The following is a 12,612-nucleotide window of genomic DNA, read 5'->3' as shown; positions in this document are numbered from 1 at the left end:
CTTTTTCCGAGCCGTCCTTATTAGTCGATTTATCCCCGCTCTTATCGCAATTTTTTATACGAGTCTCCTGAACCTTCCGGACTATATCTTAGTTTTCCTTTAGCTTTTTATAGTTCCGAGCGATATACCCCTTCTTATTATAGTTATAGTATATCCGAGTCTTTTACTTCGCCTTCCTATCGTTAATACAGTTTACTCCGCTAATCTTTATATCGCTATCGGTATCCTTCTTCGCGGTTATAGAGTCTTAAGCTTATTTATTATAGTTTTATCCAAATTAAGAGCCTTCGAGTTTCTTAGCGATCTTTTACACGCTATTAACCTATATAGTATAGTGGTTAATAGGGATTCGGGCGGAGATAAATTTATCCCTAAATCGCGAAGTAATCGCTCCTTTAAGGAATAAGATCTATACGGTAGCTTCCTATTCGGTATTACCTATAAGGGCGATCTATCTTTTAAAACGGGGTAGGAAGGCAGTAAACGACTTATCGGTTCGTTAGCGAATCGTGCGTAAGGGTTAGGCGGCCTATGATTATTCCGTGGGGTTAAGGTAGGTATAATTAAGATACGCTATAAAGTCGTTAGGATGTATAAGCTTACCCGGCCTATCGCTTTTATAGAAGGCTAATATAACCTATTATACTTCGGGCCCTAGGTAATTATAGGTTATATACTAAGCTTATATATTATTCTAGAATAAGTCGCTATCGATTATAAGCTTTTACCGTATTGCGTAGGCCTACGCATTATAGTATACTCACTTCCCTAAGAACTTTGCCGGGCTATCGACGGTCTTACGGGGTATCGCCGTTAAGGTCGGGGCGACTACTATTATTATCGGCTATAGCGTAGGCGATAGAACCGGTAATAGGGTAGACTCTATTAGTATAAGGATTATCAGCGTCTATAAAGAAGCCGAGATATTTAGGTTAAGCGGCGTTAGGTTCTATAGGGCAGGCGATCCTAGGAGCCGGGCTATAAGCTATTTAACTAACTAACGTTATCGCTTATCGGCTTCTTCTCTCGCGCGTTATTAGTCTATAAACTAGCGTATGTCCGAGTAGTATTCTTATATTAGAGCGAGCGTTAAGTTAATATCGGTATATTATTTATAGACAGGGCCTAGCCTTACGTTTAGGGCTTAGTCGTTTTTTTCGAACTATTAGTTCGTCTACTCTATAACCTATTTAATTCTAATAGGTTATTAGGCGGTAGCGTTAGGATCCTAATCTATTACTAGCGTAGCGCGTGGGTATCGCTGAGTTCTAGATATATAAACGACTAGTTATAGGTCGTGGCACTAAGTGAGGTCGTAATAATAGATTATCTAGAACTAAGCAAGGAAGAAGGAAAAGGAGAGAAGTCTATAGCGCTAGGCTAGCTATAAGGTAGCGATAACTTAGCGATATAGGTCCGTTAACTAAGCGCACAGTCAGGAAGATCCGGAGTATAGCCGGATCCTCTATATCAGAGTCAACCCGTAACACTAGACCCCGATTATACCGGGCACGTTATCTTAACCCCCCCTACCCCCTATTAATTATTAAAAATCTATATCCTTTCGTGGAATATAGGGAGGAGTTAGGCGCGGTAAGAGCTCCCGCTTCGGTACCGCGCCGAGTACGATATAATAGCGATCCAGGAACCCGGTCTTAACCCCTTGACGAAAAGCCCTGCCTACCCCTCCTAAGAGGTATACCAGTTAAGCTAGGGAGGGGGCTATATACTCCTATATATCTATAAAAGACACCCGCTATATATATAGACGTGGCGGGCCTACCGCGATACCTACGCGGTTACCTTTAGGACCGGGGATAACGCCCTTATAATCTAGTTAATCTACTTAGAAAACTACTAGTTGGCCAGGATCCCCTAAAACATGCCCCTATAAGATATATTCGATATAGCACCGCTATAGGGCTACTATATCCTTATACGGGACTTTAACCTATACTACCCCCTATAGTTATAGCCACCGCGATACTACCCCCGAGCCGATACCCTATGTACCCCTATAACCCGGTAGAACTTAGACCTCATAACCCCCCCCCCCCGAAACTACTATATAGCACCGCCCGGTCCGGTGTACTAGTACGATTAACCTTATATAGGCGACGTCGGGACTCCGCTACGACTTTGGCAGCCCCGATAAGACCGTTATCTGGTCGGACTACTACTTATAAACGACCTAAATCTATATAGAGATAGATACTATACTAAGTACCGCGATAACGCTACCGCGGGACCTAAGCGGGCCCTACTAGGTCTAGAAAGACTTTAACCCCTTATAGGTCCCCTTACTCGCCGCTATATAACTATAGTAGACCGGCCCCCTTATAATACTAGGAGATATCGACTTAGCACTAAATAACCTAATCGGGGACTTTATAACCTTAGCCGATAAGGCTATACCGCGCCGCCGCAGGGGTACCCCGGGACTTCTACCTACCCCATAGTAGAACGCGGAGCTAATCGCTTTTACCTAGAAGGTAAGACGCCTTTACCGTAGATATATATTAAGGAAGTCCAGGAACCGATGGGATAAGTTCTAGAACGCGGAGAAACGCCGCGATAAAGCCGTTACGGTAACGAAGCGGCTATACTAGTAGTACCTGCTATATAAGACCGGGAAGAACGATAACCTCCTCCAATAATTATAGAAATAGGTAAGAATAAAAGGGAGAGTACCGCCGGACCCCTTATTAGTACCGCTACTACGGTAAAATAATAGCGATAACCTAGCCACTATACACGTAGAGAAAGCTAAACTCCTTAACCAGAAGTTCTTCCTACCCCCTCTCCTTACTATACTTAGGCCCTTAGGAGTGGAATTCCCCCGTAGCTAGGATATCCGCTACGATATTACCGTAGCGGATATATAGGGGCGTCTTAAGAAGATTAAACCCTAGGCGGTATTAGGGCCCGATAGGCTGCTAGCAGGGCTCCTAAAAGTATATAGACCTCCTCTATACTAAAGACTAAATGCTATCTTTATAGCGTGCCTTAATATAAGCTATTACCCGAAAAGGTGCCGCCACGCTATTATAGTAGTCTTTAAAAAGAAAGGCCGGCCGCCGGCCGACTATAAGATAGTAAAGGGCTAACGACCGATATCACTCCTTAATATAATAGGTAAAGTCCTTAAAGGGATACTAGCCGACCGTATCGCCGCTATAGCGGAGGAGTATCGGCTCCTCCCGGAAAGATAGATAGGTAACCGGACAGGGCGGAGTATAGAGATAATAGTATAAAGAGTCACAGAAGCCGTAAGGGCGAGCTAAGCCTATAGCGGCACCGCTTCGATACTCTAACTAGATATTAAAGGCGCTTTCGATACTATCCTTTACTCCCGCCTCCTTAAAGTACTTAAAAGGAAAGGCTTCCCCCGGTGGCTTACTACCCTAATTAGTAGCTTCCTCTAAGACCGTATAGCCTAGCTACTACTTAATAGCGAAACGGCCCCCCCGCGGCACCTCCGCGGGGGTATACTGTAAGGCTCCCCGATCTCCCCTATCCTTTTTATCCTCTATATCTCTACCCTTTACGAGGAACTAAAAAGGGTCCCTAAAATAATAGTAATAGGTTTCATAGATAACACGAATATTATCGCCTTTAGTAAAACGGAGGTATAAACGCGATACCGCCTCGCCGCCTCGTAGCGGATATATCTAGACTAGGAGATAGCGAGTAGGCTATAATTCGAACTAGCTAAGTATATCTATATCCCTTTTACGAAGTCACGCTAACCCTTACCTACCCGCTCCCCCTCGGCGCTATTTCGGTGCTAGTAGCGGAGGCGATAAGGCTCCTAGGAGTTTAGCTTAATAGGAAGCTCGACTTCCGATAATACACTAAAAAGGTAAAGAGCCGTTTAAACACCTAAATATACGCCCTCTTAAGGCTTAGTATAGTGGCGTAGGGGTATAGCTTTATAAACGTAAGAAGACTATACCTTATAGTAATATATCTAAGAATCGCCTATTACACCTTAACTGTCTATAAGATAGGGGCCGGCCCCCGGTATAGCCCCGTAGCGGCACTTATAACGTCGTAGAACTAATACCTCTAATTAGTAGCCGGGTCCTATAAAGCTACGCCGGTTAGGGTCCTCTAAAAAAAGACCTTTATCCCCCCCTTTAACTTATTTTCTTTTAGGCCTAAGTGCCTGGAAGGTCCGCCGGATATAAGATGGGGGGACCGAAGATAGGATATTAGCCGGAGCCTACGCCGTAGCGAGAGCCCTAGCGGCACCGAATAGGTATTATAGGACCTATACGGCCCTCGCGTGGATAGCCTAAAAAAACGCCCTAATAACCTAGACCGGAAACACGGCCCTAAGGAAAACCCGTATAAGGGAATAGGGCCGAACCTAGGTAAAGACATAAAGGCCCTATATCTATACCGTAGCAGCACTAAGCCGCCCCCTAATATAACACGTCCTCTAGAAATATAAAGGACTCCTAAAGCTATAGAACGCCGCACTTACCTAAATTAGATTAGAAAAGCTAGGCCTATAAGCCTTCCTAGCTAAAGCGAGGGTACCGGGATTCCTAATAACGCGGTGCCCCTATAATAATAGGGGGGCAGAAATAGCGAAGTATATAGTGCTTTAGTACTAGGATATAACCGAGGAAGAGCGTAGGGAGCTCTTCGGTGCTATAAGAAGGCTACTCACGACTAGAGGGGATCTATATAACGCACTAGACTATAATATAGAGGCCGGGGTCATAGCTAAGTGGTTCCTATAACGGAAAAGGCTTAGGGACTTTCGCCTCGCCCTTCACGTTATAGAAGCCTACGAGAACGCGGCGGTACCGTAGCAGGGAAAAGGTAATATAAGGGTCTAGTTAGTATTAAATAAGGCCTTATTAGCCGCGGCCCCGGCGGTATCGAAGCGTTATCGGGCTAAAGCCCCCCCCCCTTTTATTACTCCTCGCTAATTTCGTCCTTACGACCCTCAAAGGTGCTAATACTACTCTTAATATACTTAAGGTCCTAGAACTAGTTAGTTATACTATTACTGTAGGGGCGCTATAGCGAAACCGAAAAAGGACTACGTATATAGTTATCTATCAGGACACCCACTATATCCTTTATACGGCGAGTTCGGCGGACGATATCGTGTAGGAGCGCCTCTACCGATAAGGTGCCGCCACGGCTATAACCGGAAGGTAGCGCCTAAGAGACGGCCTGTCTAAAGGATAAAGCCGCCGTCTTTAGGTGCTCCTTAGTCTAATAGGTTATGAGTATAGCGCTACCGCGATATTAAAAGGGGGCTATTTACCGCAACGACACCATCGCTACTAGTAGCCTTTACCGATAAATAAAGACTATAAACGTCTATAAAACGCTACTACTACTTCTTCGTAGCGGGGGGGACCTATTAACTAGTCAGAATACCTTAATATACTAGCAGTACCACTACGGTATAGGGACGGCTTATATCCTTATAGGAATATCGACTATTAGCGTACTAGAAGCACGCGGCGCCTATTCCAGTAGTACTAGTATAAGCGGAGACGGTATCGGGGTAGCTGCCTAAACACTTACTATAACAGAGATAACTACTATAAGTCAGCCGCTATAACACTATATCGGCACTATTAGAGTATATATATAGTATAACTGGAATAGTACCTTACTTATAACGATTATTATTATTAGAAGGAGGTATCTACGGCTATTAGTATACTACTACCACGGCGCCGCTATAATATAGAGATACTTATACTAGGACTCTAGGTATAATTAATATTATTATTATTATTACTACTACTATTACACTACCTAGTTAACCCCACGCCACCGTAACGCCGCTCGTAAACCACCACGTACTAGATTAAGCGAGAATTTATAGATTAAGAATAGAAGAACTAGAAGATACCGCTAGTTAGCACGATACCGCGACAGTAGGCCTATAAGACCGTAAACGGGAACGTAATAAGGGATACCTATAACGTAATCTATAGCGTTATAAAAAGGAAAAAGAGGAAGAGGAAAAGGAAAAGGACCTTAATATCTACTATTCTTCGGGTATAGGGGGAGCCTTACCCTTCCTATGTACCGCCGGATATAGAAGGCACCCCCCCCCCAAGGGAGGCAGGAACGCCTACCTCGCCTTTTCTTTATTAATTAAATAGAAGGAATAATAGGTAGAGTCCCCGCGGATATAGGGAGGCCGTAGTTAGCGTGCCGCGGCCGCTACACGGCGGAGACGCCGCGGCACCCTTTCGGCCCCCGCCCCCTTACTAATAACTAGCCTAGGCTAACCCGAACTATAGCCTACTACCCTTCCCGTTAGCTATTAGCCTAGAGGTACGATCTAGATACGCAGATAGGGCGAACCGGGGCTATATCGGCCCCGTAGCGGCACTACTCTAACTAAGGACGAGTATAAAGGTTTTCCCCGGGATCCCGGGTTTTCCCCTTTATAGCCACCCGAGAAGTACCATATAGCCTAATTTAGACTCCTATAGATTAGATAGAATAGCGGAGTAAGAATAATAATCATAATAAATTATATCCTTAGTAACCGTCCCTATACTAGTTATTCCCGGCTATAACTCCTTTCCGCAGAATAGGCAGCTTATATTAAACTAGATATAATTTAGCTTACGTCCGATACATTATACGGTGATTAGGGGAATAGAAGTAAAGAATTCGAAATTATAATAAAAGAAACCTATACTTATTATAGAAAAGAGTATATATAGTGGTATATCTTTATAACGTCCACGTAGTTAGGCTTACTTATAAATATAATAAGTAATAAATATAGGGAAAAGTCTTCTAGTCGGGGAAATAAGTCTAGATAGGTTTATAGTGCTTCTAATTAGGGTAATAAAGGCAAAGGTTTAACAAAGAAACGGATTAGGGTAGTGGTTAGGAAGATTATTTATAGGCTTACGCCCTTTATACTAGTATATATCGCGACTTCAGGTGGATACAAGACTTAGCTTTATTTACCCTCGGCCCTAAGACTATACGCTAGCCTCCTAGTAAGTATAGGCTTTAAAAATAAAGGAAATCAGGGAAAGTGATAATAAGGAATAAAATATAGCTCGCTAGTATAATCCGTATACTTACTCGGGTTAAAATGTAGGTGTTATAGAATCTATTGCTTAACGGTACTAGACTCCCTTACCTTTTTTAATTCTTCCTCTAGCTTCTTATAATACTCCCCTAATAACTCTTTTAGTCTCTCGGAGCGGTATAAAAGACCGTTAATAGTATACTTAGGGGAATTAATATTATCCTCGGCCCTAGTATGTTCCTTAGGGTCCTCGCTAGGTAAAAGGGGTGCTTTAGTACCTTCTTCGGTAATAAGCGCTCCTCGAGTAGGGTACATAATCTTAAGCTCCTCGCTATAGTCTTATTTAAGTATAGTCTAGTCCTTAGGCTCCTAGTGCCTATTATTATTTTAGATAAACTTCTTTAGGCGGTTAGCGGTAAAAGTAATCCCTTTTAGTTCTTCTCTAATAAGAGTCTTAAGGATAAAGGACTTATTATCGTGGTTAGCCTTCCAGATACGATATAGGCTATTCTATCGGTAGTTAAGCTTAGCCTTATAGCTTATATTAATAGCTTTCTTAGTATCGTGAACTAGTATAAGATCCTTAACTTATAGCCTTTACTTACAGAGTACTCAGGCACGGCTAGCGTTAGTATAGGCTATCCGTCGCCCTTATTATTTAGTAATTATAGTAATAGTAGTATATCGCTCGGTATTAAGCTAGGTAAAAGCCTTTAACCGAAGTATTATCTTATTCTTAAGGGTATTAACACGGCCCTAGTCTAGTACTCTCTAGGTTAGCAGGTTGTCTCAATCAGGGTAATAGTCTTATAGCCGTGTAGAAGGAAGAAAGGGATACCGCTAGTAAAAGTTTTTACCGTTATACGGTTAGCGAAAAGGACTATCGGGAGGATCTCGTAAAAGGCTTTAGGGTAAAGCTTTAACTAGATAGATAGAGTATAGATAATAGCCTTATACCTAACCTTATTAAGGCTATTAGCGCGGGGGTAATATGCTAAGGCGAGCTTTTAAGTAGTCCTATAATAACGGTTTGACTCGATTATATAACCCTTATTCTCTAGACCTCTATCTATAAGGAGGATTATATAAAGCCCATACCTTTAAATTATAGTTTCCTATAAAAATACGGTAATAGCCTTCGACGTGTTCTTCTTTAGTAGCTAAGCCTTAACCTAACCTATAAATATATAGCGGGCCTTTATAAGATACTACCCTTAGAGATATTAAACGTCTAGGCTAACCTAAGTAAAAGGGAGGGCGGTTTTGGGCTGGCTTATTAAGATTAAGGGATCCTCCTAGAAATAGCTACGGCGGGCCTAGTATTCGGAACAGGACTTAATAAACCTCTAGACGCTTTTATAGATACTATTCTAGAAGTAGTTAGCGGCGAGGCGATAATAAGTGCCCTGCCTTCCTTAGTATCCGGATTTATCGTAGGCTCTCCTAATTAGGTTAACCTAGGTATCCATATCGTTAATCCAGCGTTTAGGGGTCGAATCGGCCTTAATTACTCGGGTCTATAGTGATTTATCCTTAAGGAATACACGGGTAGCCCTATCTTTAGCTCTACGGGCGTCCTTAGGATCTATTTCTCTAGGCACGCGAATGGTTATTTAAAAGGTGGCTACTTATCGGGAAAACTAACTTTAGGTAAGGTTCTTATCGAGGATATTATGAGCTAAGGTAGGGTCGTCGAACTACTTCTCGGCTTCCGTGAGGAAGATTCTATCGTTTACGAAGTCGTTTAGATCCTTTTCGGTATCGTTATTAGTCTAATTAAAGGGTATTCTGGGTATCCGGGAGAGTCTATTAGCTATAATATTCTTAGATCCTTTAATATACTTAATATCGAAGTCGAAGAGCCGGATCTAGGCGAGCTATTAGGTAATTAGGGTATTAGGGAGGTTAGTAATAGATCCTTTTAATTAGGATATGAGGGCTTACGTATTGGTTTCGAGGATAAAGTAAACCCTATAAAAGTAGTTATATAGGCGCTAAAGGGTCTTTAGGACTCTCCTTAGCTTTAGCTTATTAGTATTATAGACCCTCTCCGTAGGAGATTAATAACCGCTTTCGTATTATACTATAGCTCTTTTATCCTTAACGTACTAACTCAGGATTTTACCCTATCTATCAATACTAGCGTCGATAATAACGTAGATAACTTCTATACCTTCGCTATACTAGATAGTAATTAGGGTAGGGGTAATAGTAAGGGCTTTCTTAAGGGCGTCTATAGCGTGTTATTAAGGCTCCTCCTACTTAAAGGCAGTATTCTTCCGTAATAGGTCGGTTAGGGGTCTAGCGATAATAGCGAACTTATAAATCCAGACTCGGTAAAAGGTAATGAGACTAAGGAACGAACGAATATTAGAGACCGTATTATACCTTTCCCACTCTCGGACCTTCGCGATCTTAGCTTACTTAGGGGAACGATTATTCATACCGTAGACGTAGCCTATAATAGTAGCTATTTTCTAATACTACTAGCTTTTAATACCTACGATAATACCTTTAGCTAGCTCTATATTAAGAAGTATTTTATCGATATTAGCGATATACTCGGCTATAAAACGGGAATTCTAGGCCTAATTAGGGTATCCTTATAGGTAGTTATCGGTTCTTTTACTACGATATCGTTAATAAAGGGTCTATAATACTAGGGAATAAGATCGTAAAGGATACGGGTTATAATACGTATAGACTAGGCCACTAAATTTGTAGCCCCCTAAAGGAGGGTATATATCCTAAAGAGTCTAATAATAGTCGTAAAGGTAATTAGATCTCGAGATTCCTTATTAAGGGTAACCTAATCGTAGCCGGAGAAAAGATCTAAAAGGGTATAAGCGTATATATAGCGAAATCCTTAGAGAACTCGTCGGCCCTAGGCGGTATAAAGGTATCTTAAAGGGTTACTATATTAATCTTAGTAGCCGAGTTAATAAGCCGTATATTACCGTCCTTCTTCTTACCTAGGAACTAGGAGTTATAATAGTCTATATGGCTCTTCTCGATTAGACCTTTCTTAAGGCGGTCCTTTATTATCTATATAACTATAGACTCTAGAGCCTTAGGGATAGGGATCCCCTTCGCCTACCACGCCTTATAAGGAACCGCCCGAATCTTCTATAAAGGGGCTACTCGTTCGTTAAGGCGACCGTACTTAGTTAAATCCTATATAATAGCTACCTCGCGGTTTAGGAGGACCTTTATCCGGAGCTCCTATTCCTTAGGGGTTAAATAGTCGATAGTCTTTAGGATAGCGTTAAGTCTTTCGGGTATAAGGCGCGAATAAAGTGTAATTTTAGAAAACTTCGGTATAATTAGGTAAATAAACCGCCTATCTTCTAATTCCTAGTCTTCCTCTTTAATTTCTACGAGGATATTCCTCTTCTAATAGGGGTCTCTATTAGGGATACTTCTATTAAACGGAATATCGTTATAAGGGTAAACCTTAAGAGCCTTAGGCTTTTATATAGTAGAGACGCCTCCGGGATTAGGGGGATAGTATACTTCTTTAATAAGATCCTAGGACTTCCTCCTCTTAGGCTGTTATAGCCTTTTCGTCGTAACTATAGCTATACTAGTAATACTATCCTCCTCCTTTTTTAGAGCCTCGAGCGCTCTTATCTAGGAATTATCCTACGTTATCCGGTCCTTCCGAAAGTATAAGACTAAGAGTCTATTAGGGTAATTAGGCTAATAGTAGTATAGAAAAGTCGAAAAAGATAAGTAGTTAGTATAAATTAGTTATTATTATATAATTATAGTTATTATATAGGGAGCCTCCGCGATATACCTCTTATATCCTCGGCCCTAATTTCGTGGTACCGCCCTTAAGACTATATAAATTCTCTGCGTTAAGGGCTTTACCTCCTCCGTAAACCGGAAGGCGACTAAAGTAGTAGCGTTCTTATTATCTAAATAAAAGAAAATATCGTTATCGCTCTTCTTCTCCTTCTCATCCTCTATTATCCCCCTCCTTTCCGCCTTTTTCGCCCCTTAGTCGGGCGAACCGCTAATCCTATTATTACTCGATATTAAGGTAGCGGCCCCGGACTAACTATAAGGGACGCTGTCCTCCCCCTACTATCCGATACTTAGATCTAATATATCCTCCTTTTCTTACCGCTTTTCTTCTTCTTTAAACTTAGGTTAGCTCTATCTATAAGGGCGGTTATCGACCTATTCCCTACTAGCGACTAGGATAATAATACGGGTATCCCCGTAAGCGAAGTCTATATCGATCTATCTATTCTTATAGGTAAAAGAGGCGTAATTATTAAGTAAGAATAGCAGGCTAAGAAGTATTCTAGGTCCTACCCCCTTAATCACTATAAAATAGGCCTTCCTATACTAGTCCCCGACCTAGAGGTGCTTTTCTGGATAGCTTATATAGTTTACCCTATCTATGTCGTTAATCCCTTTAATCGTGATATTACTTTTTCCGATACAGCTCTATAATCCTAGCTTTTTTATAAGGTTAAGCCGGATAGTATTGAAGATAGCTCCTATATTAATAACTACGTAAAAACGATTCTCCGCGGGGCAGGACTTAGCTATTCGCCTAGTTAGGCTAACCCGTAGAGTTATATACTTCGTATAAACCGTGGGGGGCTTTAGTTTATTGATTATTAAGGCGGGCGTGATAGAGAGGGTACTATTAGGCGTAGGGGCCGTGGTCATAGTATTCGTAAACTATATAGAGCGTTCGGGTCTAAGGGGTAAGAGGTTAATAAAAAAGGCCTTTCTAGGGGTTAAGCGGATAACTTTACGAGGCTTTACCTAGCTACCGATTAATCTTAGTAGCTCTTTATAATCCGCGAGTATAGCCCTATTAGTAAAGAGGAGGTAAACTATAAGAACCTTAACCTCTATCTCTAAAAGGTGTTTTAGGCTCTTCTCGCGGACCTTCTCTATAATAGCCTCCTAGTTAAATAAATTATGGGTATCCTTCTAAGCCAAGGCCCGTGAGGCAGGCCGGGTAATAGTTAAGGTAATAATAGGTCTAGATATAGGGGCCGTCGAATCAGGGGCTAGTCCGTCTTCTATATCGGTGTCGTTAACTATTTCTATAACCCTCTAAGAACTTTCCAGAGTCGATAGGGTTTATTAAATAGGCTGATCAGGGGAACCAGCTACTTTTAGCGTGGGTTTACTAATTCTCCCGCTTCTCGTAGTACGAAAAGGGTCCTAGGGGTCAGTTAAAGTATAGTAAGATATAGACGCCGTATATACTCTAGTAGTTATAAAATTAATAGATCCCGTGACCTTAGTGGCTCTTAAGGCTTAAGTGGCTTAGTTAGCCCAACTACTCTAACCGGCCGACTACTTCTATACCTACTTAACTATATACTTAATTATAAGCCTATTAGTCTCTTTAGTCTTATAGGGGAGGGTAGCGGGCTAGAAGGTCTTAATATGAAGGTCTACGAGCTCCTTAAATCGGTTATAAAGCTTAGTGGCTAGCTAATATAGTATAAGGCGTTAGTATAGCTAGTACTCGTTAACTCGTAGCTCGCTCTTTAGGCAGACTACCCAGGTACCGGTCTAATCTATTACTAAATACTTAGGGA

This window comes from Sodiomyces alkalinus (assembly GCF_003711515.1).
Source record: "Sodiomyces alkalinus F11 unplaced genomic scaffold SODALscaffold_14, whole genome shotgun sequence".
Lineage (NCBI taxonomy): Eukaryota > Fungi > Ascomycota > Sordariomycetes > Glomerellales > Plectosphaerellaceae > Sodiomyces > Sodiomyces alkalinus.
This window is presented reverse-complemented; position numbering follows the sequence as displayed.